The following is a 13,442-nucleotide window of genomic DNA, read 5'->3' as shown; positions in this document are numbered from 1 at the left end:
TAGCCCAGCCAGATATTGAGAAACCCTTTGATGTATATTGTGATGCATCAGGAATAGGGTTAGGCTGTGTGCTGATGCAGGAGGGTCGCGTAATTGCATATGCTTCCAGACAACTCAAACCTCATGAAGAGAATTACCCGACCCATGATCTCGAACTAGCCGCCGTGGTACATGCATTGAAGATCTGGCGTCATTATTTGTTGGGGAACACATGTCATCTATATACAGATCACAAAAGCTTGAAGTATATCTTTACTCAAGCCGAGCTTAATATGCGCCAGCGAAGGTGGCTAGAACTAATTAAAGATTACGACCTTGAGGTGCATTATCACCCTGGCAAGGCAAATGTAGTAGCGGATGCCCTCAGTCGTAAGGCTCACTGTAATTGCTTAACAGTGACGCCTAGGGATATAACTTTGTGCCAAGAACTAGAGAACTTGGGAATAGAAATGATTTCCCAAGGAAGCCTTTCCAATTTAAAGATTGATTTCAATCTCGAGGCTCAAATCATACAGGCACAAAAAGGAAACAAAGGCATGAGACATCTTAAAGAGAAGATTTCTAATAGAGCACTCACAGACTTTAAGGTGGATGAGGCGGGCGTAATCTGGTTCAAGAACCGGTTAGTGGTCCCAAAGGTATCTGAGCTACGTCAGCAAATCCTGGATGAAGCTCATACCACGAGGTATTCTATTCATCCGGGAAGCAATAAAATGTATCAGGACCTGAAGCAAAGGTTTTGGTGGACAAAAATGAAGATAGAAATAGCTCGCTATGTGGCCCAATGTGACACCTGTCGAAAGGTCAAAGCCATTCATCTCAAATCCGCTGGGGAGTTGCAACCTTTGCCTATCCCCGCATGGAAATGGGATGACATAAGTATGGATTTCATAGTAGGATTGCCCAAGACGGCCAAGGGCTTTGATTCCATTTGGGTCATAGTAGATCGTCTCACCAAAACAGCACATTTTCTGCCGGTAAAGCTATTATATCCTGCCTCCACCTATGCTAAGATTTATTTCGACCGTATCCTAAGTCTGCATGGAGTGCCAAAGACAATAGTGTCAGATAGAGGCACACAATTTGTCTCCCAGTTCTGGAAATGTTTACATGAGTCCTTGGGCACTAAGCTTTTATACAGCACAGCCTACCACCCTCAAACCGGTGGGCAAACTGAAAGGGTGAATCAAACCCTAGAAGATCTATTAAGATCTTGTGCCCTGAATTTTCCAGATAAGTGGGATGACTGCTTGCCTCTAGCAGAATTTTCCTACAATAATAGCTATCAAGAGAGTATCAAAATGGCTCCCTTTGAGGCACTGTATGGTCGCCGATGTCGAACTCCGTTACACTGGTCAGAACCTGGAGAAAGATGGTTCTTCGGAGTTGACTTAGTGAAAGAGACTGAGAACAAAGTGAAACAAATCCAAAATAACTTGAGAGTTGCTCAGTCCCGACAGAAAAGTTACGCTGATAAAAGACGTCGACCATTAAAGTTCACCAAAGGTGATCATGTGTATTTAAAAGTATCCCCAATGAAAGGAGTAAATCGTTTTGGTGTTAAAGGCAAGTTAGCGCCTCGTTACATTGGTCCATTTCCAATTATTGACCGATGTGGGCAGGTCGCTTACCGCCTTAAACTGCCCGAACGATTATCCGGGGTACATAATGTGTTCCATGTGTCTCAACTGAAAAAGTGTCTTCGGGTACCAGACCGAGTTCAAGATATTGAAGATGTAAAGCTTGAACCAGATCTAACTTATTCGGAATATCCTATCCGAGTACTGGATCAAAAAGATAGAGTTACTCGAAGAACAACCACCAAATGGTATAAGGTACAATGGAGCCAGCACTCTGAAGAAGAAGCCACCTGGGAATCTGAGGATTACTTGCTAGAGAATTTTCCTGAATTCCATGCTTCTCTTCAGGACAATAGATGATAACCAGAGAGTGTACTCTAGTGAAGGAAAAGAGTCACCAAAGCCATGTACTTAATGTACATATATGCTTATAATGAAATATTTTCCCCAACTCCTTGTCTTATGGAAAAGTTGAAGATGAAAGAGTTTTGACAAATTTCCTTTTCCATTACTTACCCTAAGGTTTTAAATCTCGGGGACGAGATTTCTTTAAGGGGGAAGGGCTGTAACATCCCTGATGTTACGGTTATTAAAAATGGATCATGTCATCATGAGCATTGCAAAGCATATTTGTTAAGCACATTGGCATGCATCAACTTAAAACAAGTTTATTTTTATTGCTTGAGCTTAGGGAGGTAGAGTGTGTTTATGTGGAATGTTGATGCTTGTGTGGTTGCTAAAATCCTAGGGTGGAAATCTTCCGAAAAGCTAAGGGGGGAAAACCCTGATTTCTGGATCCTAGATTTGCCCCCTTTTGCATAAGTCAAAAACTAAGCAAAATTTGAGGTTGAGTTCAAAAGCAAAGTTGTAGCTCTTGGCAAGATGTACAACTTTGGTGTTTTGAATTTTTGAAGTTTCAATACAAAATTCAAAGTAATTTTTAAAATACAGATTTCCAGAAAGTGTCCCCTTTTCCAACTTAAACCCCCAATTCAAAATCCATTTGGAATTTTGAAAAATGGTCAACATGAAAGTTGTAGAGCACAAAAAGTTGAGCAACTTTCATGTTGGGAGTTTTTCAAGTTGTTATACAAAATCAAAAGTAATTTTGGAAATTCTGTTTTGCCCCAATTCAAAAATTTGGAATTTCTTTGATTTGAGTTTGATTTTCAAACTGTTTTGGCCAAATTCACCCTGTTACACTCGAAATCAGCTCTGGTCACCTAAACATGATTTGTAGTTTATAAAATTTGGCACAACTTTTGTTTTGGTGGAAATTGGACTTTAGTTCAATTTTTGGCTGAAATTCGCAAGGGGACAAAAGGGGGAGGATAGGGGTTGCTACAGTGATCCGATAGGGATCACCGGCACCCTGTCCAGCGCAGCTGCCGCGCGAGCAGCGCCGCGCGCATGCGTGAGTGCACGCAGCTGCTTGCTGCCAGGGTCGCCAGGCGACGTGGATGCCCCGGACTTGCCTTCCCCCTCCACTTGAGCACCGACGTGGACGACGCCGTCCGTTTTCACTGACCACGGCCGGAGGAACTCGATCTCTCTCTCTCTGAAATCCACCGCACTCCGTTCCTTTCGAGCCAAATTGAGCACGCTGCCGTTTTCGCCACCTCCTTGCGGACCCAGAGCACCCCCGAGCTCACGCCCTAACCCCCTCAAACGCCAGAACTTCTCCTTCTTCTCTAAGTCCGGTCGGCGTCGCCGCCGTGGAACTCTCCACGTGGGCACGTTATTCCACTCGGTACCACACCTTATCAGCGATCGTTTCGCACTTCTCTTGTTTTCCCGATGCTCATGCGCTCGCTTCTTTTTCCTGGACGTGAGCAGGACCCTCGGGACGACTTCGCCGGAGCCGGAGCATCCGCCCGACTACACGGCTACCGTCGCCAAGCCTCTCTACTGCTTCTCCCGCCGTGGTGATGTGAGCACCATGATCCCCGCTCCTTCTCGGACCTCCCGGACCTACTGGTTCACGCTCTACCGAACCCTCGTGCCCGGTCCTCGGCGACCGACGCGGCCGTCCGCCGTTTGTGTGGTTGAGGTGGAAAGAGAGTGAGAGAGCGTCGGTGAGTGGCAGCCTTGGAGTCGTAGGGTTGACGCGGTGCTGGTGCGCACGCGCGCGGGGGCCCGGGAACTCTGTAACGATCGCCGGAGCGGCGGCAGCACCGCCGTGAGCGAGGAAGGCGAAGCTGACGAGCGGGACCCGCTCGTCAGCGACCATGCGGAGAAGGGGAGCGCGCGCGACGCCCGCGTGGGCCGCGTCCAAGCGGAGCGCGCGTGGGCCGAGCAGCCAGGCCGTCCGCGCAGTGCGGATGTGGGCCGAGCACGCGCATGGGCCGGCCTGCGGGCCAAGATCCAGGCCGCCTACTGCGCAAATTACTGCTTCTCCCGCCGTGGTGATGTGAGCACCATGATCCCCGCTCCTTCTCGGACCTCCCGGACCTACTGGTTCACGCTCTACCGAACCCTCGTGCCCGGTCCTCGGCGACCGACGCGGCCGTCCGCCGTTTGTGTGGTTGAGGTGGAAAGAGAGTGAGAGAGCGTCGGTGAGTGGCAGCCTTGGAGTCGTAGGGTTGACGCGGTGCTGGTGCGCACGCGCGCGGGGGCCCGGGAACTCTATAACGATCGCCGGAGCGGCGGCAGCACCGCCGTGAGCGAGGAAGGCGAAGCTGACGAGCGGGACCCGCTCGTCAGCGACCATGCGGAGAAGGGGAGCGCGCGCGACGCCCGCGTGGGCCGCGTCCAAGCGGAGCGCGCGTGGGCCGAGCAGCCAGGCCGTCCGCGCAGTGCGGATGTGGGCCGAGCACGTGCATGGGCCGGCCTGCGGGCCAAGATCCAGGCCGCCTACTGCGCAAAGCTCTTTTTCTTTTTCCTTTTTATGCAATTTTTGCTGGATGTTCGAAATTATGTGATAAATTGTGTAGTGATCCAAAAATAGTGAAACTTTTTGTATAGGTTCCAGATAATATAAAGAGCATAGGAAAAATGTTAGAGTCTATTTCCTTGATAGTTTGCCTGTCCATAAAAATTGGCTTTTTAATTAATGAATAAAACTTCTAGGAATTTTAATAATTTATTTATATGTGTAAAAATCACCCAAAATTGGTGGAGAGCCTCTGAATATTATTCCCTGGCTCCACACAAAATTTGGTGACATTTGGATAATGTTTGATTAAAATATTAATAAATCCTTATTTAGTACTTGAATAATAATTCCAAAATAATTAACTAGTGATTAGTTAAATCCTCATAATTAGGGTTGAGTGATTTTGGGATTGTGTGATGACCTGAGGTCATTAACCCTAATGACCTTTGGCATTTAATTATTGTTTAGCCTTAATGTTTAATTACTGTCATTAATAAGTAATTAAGAATTAATTTAAGTAAATAAGGGTAATAGTTAATTAATTTAAGATAAGTATGAATTAAATAAAGTCTTAATTTACTGATGCAACCTCTTGGGTAAAGACACTAAGTTGTTAAACAACTTTATTTATTAATTATTCTGTATTGCATCAAGAAGGCGAGTTGTACTCGATTTGGTCCTTCTTGCATATCTGTCATACGCATATCATGAGCATTCATCATTTTGCGTATAGTGTCCGTGACCGAAGGAGCGCCCGTTGAACCGAACCCCGAGGTCGGTGCTCCGTTCGAGGAAGTCGGATCCGAGACTTGGGAAGTCTCCGAGGGTCCCTCTCTGCCCTGCAACCAAGGCAAGCCCCGGATGCATTAACCCCTCCTTGGATGTTTTAAATCTTTTATCACTTATAAATTGAATATGCTGCATTAGGTAGTTGAGAATTGGGTTAACCTACTTGCTGCATTTACTACCTTGATATCTGTATCCTGCCCTTGACACCTGTTTTATTTTAAAAAGTGCGTAGCAATGCTTAGCCCTGCTACTAGATAGGTTTTTAAACAAGAAAGTTTGAAGGGTTGTTGTGGGATACACTTACTATCAATGATGTTTCAATTTGAGACCGGTCGGTGGACTTGCTTTAAGAATGGAGTCTTAAAGTAGTGTCTCCAACTGTGTCGGTTAAGGACCGGTCCGTTGATGGCCTGCTGGGTTGAGAATTTATAGTACTAGCCACTTGCCTCCGGTAAGCCCAGTCTTGTGATCCCTCGACGCGAACAGCTACTCGCGCACTGGGAGTGGAAAGATGGCGAGAGTAGTGTGTACCCACCTTACGGATCTGAGATGACCGGAAAACATCTAGATCGGCTGTAGGATGGTGGAGTACTGTGCTCTCGGGTGCCGCGAACCTGGTCAGATTTGGGGAGAGCTTGACTTGGGTTGATATATGCAAGATTTGGTTCTACATATGTCGGGTGGTTAGGAACTCCAGCTGGATTGCTAAGCGATTCGAATCGTCGTTGCTCCCCGATTGGGAGACTCAATTCCTTCGACCCTCATCGTAGTTAAATATGCAACTAAGTGATATAATGAGAAAGGGGAAAATGTCTCATGAGGTTCGGATCCCAATTCCCGGACTCATAGCGACATGAAGCTATGACCATCGATAAATAATACTTAATGATAGGACTAGGAACTCACGGATTCGTCTGTGGGGAAACAACTAGTTAGACTATCCTCGAATTCTTCTGCCTCTGCGAGGGAGAAATTCAGGATAAAACTTGAAAATAAGGATGCACTACTAGTAAGCTTTTACGCAAAACACTTTGGCTCCTTGCTCAGCCACCCCTTGTCTACCCTAAGCCTGCATCCCTAAATTCTCCTCTTTTCCCGTCGGATAAGTCTTGTTGAGTACTCCCGTACTCAGGGTTTCAATACCCCTGTTGCAGGTGAAGCGCAGGAGCCGACTTGTTTCGGACCCTGCTGTGTGACCGTCGTCGAGGTTGACGACGAAGAAGAGTAAACGTGACCCATGGGCAGGGTCTGTAAATTTGTACTCTCTGTATTAAAGTTTAAGTTGCTCCGCTGGACCAGGCTTGTAATAACACTCTACTATTTGGAAGAACTCCTTTTGTAAATTAAGTTATGTAATACTTCCGCTGTTTCACTCTGAAATATTATTTTGGTCTTGTGTTGTTGAGTTACTGCTTTATCTTCGCAACGAATGATCCTGGTGTTAAGGTGGCCACTTGCTATCCTGTAAGGGCGAGAAGAAACAGTTCTCGTTGTTTGACCATTACCAGTGGTCAGGACGAGCCAACTTGGTACGCCACAGATAGCAGTGGAATGAGCGCCCAGCAATGCTCATCGGACTTCTAAAGTGGGAGGACTCCCGGCATCACCGTCAGAGGTCCTTAGGACAATGGCAGGTGTCGGTGGGCCCAAACACTTAGGAGGTTCTGCCACATCATCTACCTTGAGCCATGTCTGTATATGCAAAAATGTGTTTTAAATCGCTTAAATAGGCTCCGTATGCTTATGCTTGAGTGAACCATGCTTGTGTTTGTGTGCTATGCCTTGTCAAATAGTTTATCTTTGCTTAACTTAACCTTGGGAACAATGTTCATGTTGGTCACTTCCCCAAAATAATCACTTAAGTCATACTTATACAAATAGGCTCTAGAAACCTCTTTTGCTTAGGCTTTTAAAAAGTGTTTCATAAAATGTTTGCATGTCAAAACTTTCTACAGAAAAGTTGTATCAAATTTTATCAGGAACAAAAGTTGTTTTATGGCCATCTCATGAAAATGATCACAACTAGCTCAAAATTGACCCACAAGGCAGATTTGGGGCTGTTTCCAACACTTAGAAAAATTTCTAAGTCTCGAATCGCTGCAGTTTGCTCGAGGGGGTATTGTTCATCCTCCAGTTTGAATTCTAGGCCGAATCAAACTATGATCTTGTAAGCAATGTTGGAGTATTCATGTAGCTCTCCAGCATAGAGCAATTAGCCAGCAAAATCATCAAGTGGTTTAGGAGATAATCGCGCTGTAAGTTCGGGTTTCAGTCGGTGATCACGTCGCCTGAATCAGAGCCGAGCTCGCCGTCGTGGATGTCCAGAGCGACACCTGTCCGCCAGATGGCGCCCGTACACCGGCGATGGCCCCGCTTGTCAGGTCGTCGACGTTGGCATGGACGCCACGGAACCCCGCACTCGCTCAACGCCCGTCCATTCTCCTCCTTCCTCTCTCTGTCGCGCTCGCTCTGGCGGAAACGCCGTCGCCATTGCCGCCGAGAGCTTCGCCAGCTCCTCGCGCCTTCGTCTCTGCGCCTTGCTTCGCCTTCGAGCATCTCCAAGTTCGCCTCGAGCTCCTCCATCTTCTCCACCCATCGGTTGGACGAGATCTCCCCGAGGTGAGCGGCATTTCGCAAGTTCTTCGTCGTCGGGTTCGCGGCCGTCGCGACACGGATTCCGGCAAACCTCGCCGCTGCTCCACCCTTGCTTCCTTTCTTGTCTTTGGGTAGTGTTAGGATCTGCTTAGGTCTTGGCGTCGGTCCATGCCACGCCATTCCGGCCAAAACCTCACAAATTGCTCTGAACTTTTTATGGTGATGCTTTGATGCTATACTTGGGCTTCTGTAATTTTTGTAGATTTTTCTGAGCACTTTTACGGCGGTCTAGGGGAGTGTTCGCGGTGGTTTTTTGGAGTGGTTACATGTCAAAACCATGGAACCACGAAACAAACTTAATTGTGGAGCATTTAATTTCTTGGGTAGCTGTGGTGTCATTGTTTGTGCATGATTGGGCATGTCCAAGCAATGTGCACCTAGTTTACTGCTTTCTTGAGTGATATATTGGGAACTATTGGGCTGAAATGAAGTTTTCTGCAGGTACTCTAACAGCGCACGTGTAAATCGTTAGTTATCGTATCGAGAGACGAATGTATGCCACCGTATATCCGTTAGAATATTAATTTTCTAAGTTTGTGAGGACGTACGGTTCGTGCATGCATCATGTCGCATTCATACATACATTCTGTCTACTCCTTCCCTTACAATGTTGTCCCTTTTAATTAATTAAATGTTTCTTAAACTAATCCTCTTTCACCAATGGTATTTCTATTCCTTTCCACAGATGGACGTGCCCGCTTCACCCCGTCCCAGTGACACTTTCTTGAGCGAGTTTGGCACTCCTACCTTGCTCTGGAGAGTGCTACAGTCGGTAGGGTATACTGAGCCACCTCAGTATTCTTGGTGGGAGTTGGGTAGGACAGGAGAGTTGCAGTGGTTTGCTGTGCAGGGAGTTGTCCCTCCACATGGCGGCAAGCCTGCATGGACAGGGTGGACCTGTAGCTCAGATGGGCAGACTCCTTGGGAAGCAACTTAGGTTGCAGCCCAGACTATCCTACTCGATATCTGTCAGAGGTGTGGTGATGAGCTGACGGGAGGACCAGCGGCCTCCATTCCCCGTGCTGACCCAGCAGCAGCGGAGTGGAAACAGTCTGACGGTTGTGCTTTGGTTCGAGGCAGGGGAGAGAGGGCTGAGAGTTCTAGTCCTTCTATGAGTGCTATGATGGCTGTGCTCAAGCTGATCAGTCAACAAGAGGACACCTATGCACAGGTGATGGTGGCTGTTCGCCAGGCTCAGGAGATGCAGCGGAAGGCTGAAAAGCGTGCTCGCAAGTTTCGCAAGCAAGCTAAACTCCTGGAGCAAGCTCAGAAGGACCGCAATGACTGGGAAGACATTGCGGAGCACTGTAGGCAGCAGTGGGTGAAGGCCATTAGAGAGAGAGATCATAAGCAGGATCAGATGGGTCAGTTAGCTAGAGAGAAGGAGATAGTGCAGGAGCGCTTGGTGCAGATCACTCGTGAGAGGGATACTGCGCTCCGTGTGTCGAAGAATAGGCGCCGGGCATGGGAGATGCACAGGATTCAGTCGCTTGTGCGGGAGAACTATCTACAGGATTAGATTGAGGCTAGTCTTGTGGAGATTCACCGTCTCAACAACTTGCTACACCCTATTCCTCGCCCTATACCCGTGTATCCAGAGGTGGGACCTCAGGTGATAGTGGCCGATGATGATGGTATGGAGGTTGATGGACCAGCAGCGGCTGCACCACCCATGCACGAGGACGTGGAGGACGAGGAGCTTGAGCCAGTTAGCGACGAGGATGGAGAGGCGATCTTCGACGCTGACTCGGACGATGAGCCTGGAGTGTAGGGAGTAGTGGGTAGTGTTATGTGAGGATCTTTTGTAGTATGCCAGTCAACCGTGGTGCTTTTGTACCCATGTTGTGATCCGGAACTTTGACCTTGACTAATGGCATCTACTGTGATGGTGTAATAACTTTATGGACCCAATGTGCAAATCTTAACATGTTCGATCTGTTATGACGATGTTTTTCGTTGTGGTGCATATTGCGGATATCTCTGTCATGTGTTGGATTAGTGATGTTGCTTTGTGGAATTGAATTATTGTGCCTTTTCTGTAAAGCTATTCTCTCGAATACTTTCAGGCATAAATATAAGTTCTTCTGCGGCAAATCTTGTCATCATCAATGCTCACTGACTGTATCTTTACAGATGTCTCGCGGCACTCGAGGTGCGGAACAGCGTGCGAACATGAACCCACCCCCTCCTCCTCCACCACCAATTCCAGCTGAGCTGATGCAAATGACGGTGGAAAATCAGAGGATGCTCACTGAGACCATCAATCGGATGGCGAATCAGGGTGGTCATAATGCACATGAAGGGCCAGCTCCTAATCAGTATAGCCGTTTCAAGGATTTCATGGATACTAAGCCCCCACCTTTTAGAGAGGCTGAAGAACCCCTTCAAGCTGAGGAATGGCTGAACACAGTGGAACAAAAGTTCTGCTTGCTTTGGCTGACCGAGGGTTTGAAGGCGGAGTATGCAGCTCATCAACTTCAAGGACCCGCATGCATCTGGTGGAATCAGTATCGGGAAGCTCTTCCAGCCGACACTGTGTTTGACTGGAATCTTTTCCGTGATGCTTTTAAGGGACATTTCATTCCTCCTGGTGTCATGGAGATGAGGCATACCGAGTTTATGCAGTTGACTCAGGGCAACAAAACTATGAAGGAGTATTTGCATGCTTTCAATCATTTCTCTAGGTATGCTCCTGAGTTTGTGAACACTGAGGCAAAGAAGATTGCTAGTTTCAAGCGGGGTTTGGGCCCCAAGTTGCTAAAGACTATGGGCCGCACTAAGTGTGCAACTTTTAATGAGTTTATCAGTGATGCTCTTACCCAAGAGAATTACAACACTGTGTACTCTACAACCAAAACCCGCAAGAGAGCTTTTGAGGCCGGGGCAGGGTCGTCTCAACCCAAGGCTCCAGTGGCAGCTAAGCCACCGTACCGTGCTCCAACCCCTAACCAGCGGTATCGCCCTCCTGTGAAGAAGAATCAGGCGAAGATGGGTTTCCGCAAGGGGTACTCTATTGCTCTTCCTAGGGGCAACACAGGTCCCAACTATGCCAAGACTCCACCTGCCAACCGTCCGTGCTGGAACTGCAATCAGACCGGGCATTGGCAGAGCAACTGTCCTTACCTGCCAAAGAATGTCAACCAGGGGAACGTCCGCCAGGGGCGTGTTCACTACACAACCGTGGATGCAATCCCTACTGGCGAGGTAGTTACGGCTGGTAAGTTTCTGGTTAACCAATGTGGTGCACTTGTGCTTTTTGATTCAAGAGCATCGCATTCTTTTGTGAGTTCGGACTTTGTGTCTAAGCATAATCTCAAAGCAAGTACACTTGATAAGGGTAGTTATTGCATTAGTGCTGCTGGGAATGATATTTCTACCAATCAAGTGGTTTTTGGGGCAAACCTAGAAATTGGAGGCCGTCAGTTTCTTGCTGATCTGGTTGTCGTACCCGGTGTGGGCATAGATGTAATTCTGGGTATGAATTGGATGAGTGGTAACAGAGTTCTTATCAACACCACCACTCGTGTAGTGATGTGGAGAGACCCAAGTACCAGGGAGGCGTTCTTAGAGCAACTTCCTCGAGATATCCATATCCGTAGCACTATGAATGCAGTTACAGCTAAGGCCATCTAGGATATTCCGGTGGTATGTGAGTTCCCGAATGTATTTCCTGATGATTTACCCGGGCTTCCTCCAGATCGGGATGTGGAGTTCAAAATTGAATTGATTCCAGGTACCGCTCCTATCTCTAGAAGACCTTGTAGAATGCCACCAAATGAGCTAGCTGAACTTAAGACCAAGTTGAATGAGTCGTTGAAGAAGGGTCTTATCCATCCTAGTTCTTCTCCTTGGGGTTGTCCGGCTATCTTTGTGAAGAAGAAGGATCAATCCTTGCGCATGTGTGTGGACTATCGTCCCCTAAATGCGGTGACCATCAAGAATAAATACCCTCTTCCTCGCATTGATATCTTGTTTGATCAGTTGTCTAAAGCTAAGGTATTCTCCAAGATTGATTTGTGATCTGGGTACCATCAGATCAAGATCCGTCCTGAAGATGTGCCTAAGACAGCTTTCTCGACGAGGTATGGGTTGTATGAGTATCTCGTCATGTCCTTCGGTCTTACGAATGCACCTGCTCACTTCATGTTTCTCATGAATTCGGTGTTCATGCCCAAATTGGACAAGTTTGTGGTGGTCTTCATTGATGATATCCTAGTATATTCTTGCAATGAAGAGGAGCATGCAGAGCATCTGCGTGTAGTGTTGTCGCGTTTGCGTGAGCATCAGCTTTATGCGAAATTCAGCAAATGCGAGTTCTGGCTAAAGAAAGTCCCTTTCTTGGGCCATGTCTTATATGAAGAAGGCATATCGGTGGATCCGGCTAAGGTGCAAGAAGTGCTGGATTGGAAGGTTCCAACTTCGGTACACGAGGTTTGGAGTTTTCTCAGTTTGGCTGGGTATTATCGTCAATTCATTCCAGAATTCTCAAAAATATCCAAGCCGATGACTCGTCTACTTCAGAAAGATGAGAAGTTTGTGTGGACGCCTGAGTGTGAAGAGGCATTCCACAAATTGAGGACATTGCTGACATCAGCTCCTGTCCTAGCTCAGCCTGATATCGAGAAGCCCTTCGATGTCTTCTGCGACGCGTCGGGTATTGGTTTAGGCTGTGTGTTGATGCAGGAAGGTCGTGTTATCGCGTACGCCTCGTGCCAACTTCGAAAGCATGAAGTCAATTACCCTACTCATGACTTAGAATTGGCAGCAGTTGTTCATGCTTTGAAAATCTGGAGGCACTATTTGCTGGGTAATCTGTGTAATATCTACACTGATCATAAGAGCCTCAAGTACATCTTCACTCAACCTGAGTTGAACATGCGGCAGCGAAGGTGGCTTGAGTTGATTAAAGATTACAATCTACAAGTACACTATCATCCGGGCAAGGCAAACGTGGTTGCGGATGCTTTGAGTCGAAAAGCGCACTGTCACTCAATCCAAGTGGAAGATCCGTTGTTGTCACATCTTATGCATCCACTTGTGCTCAACCAGATTTCTCTGGAGAGTACTCTTCGCAATCGAGTCATTGAATTGTAGCAAACAGATGTAGGCATCCACCACATAAAGAGGAAAATGAAAGAAGAAGAAACCAAGCATTTTCGGGTCGATGAGAACGGAATTCTTTGGTTCAAAGATCGACTCGTGGTCCCGAAGGACCGTGAGCTACGAAATCAAATCTTATCTGAAGCTCATTCATCCAAATTGTCTATGCATCCTGGTAGCAGCAAGATGTATCAGGATCTGAAACCCCTGTTTTGGTGGACAAAGATGAAAAAGGTGATCGCTGCTTTTGTCGCTCGTTGTGACAATTGTTGTCGTGTAAAGGCTGTTCACATGAAAGCTGGTTTACTTCAACCTTTGTCAATTCCTGGTTGGAAATGGGAAGAAGTCAGCATGGATTTCATCGTTGGACATCCAACTTCTGTTAAGGGTTACAACTCCATCTGGGTGATTGTAGATCGCTTGACTAAGGTTGCTCGTTTTAT

This window comes from Sorghum bicolor, chromosome 8, assembly GCF_000003195.3.
Source record: "Sorghum bicolor cultivar BTx623 chromosome 8, Sorghum_bicolor_NCBIv3, whole genome shotgun sequence".
Lineage (NCBI taxonomy): Eukaryota > Viridiplantae > Streptophyta > Magnoliopsida > Poales > Poaceae > Sorghum > Sorghum bicolor.
The sequence above is the reverse complement of the archived record's forward strand: the minus strand, read 5'-3'. Positions refer to the sequence as shown.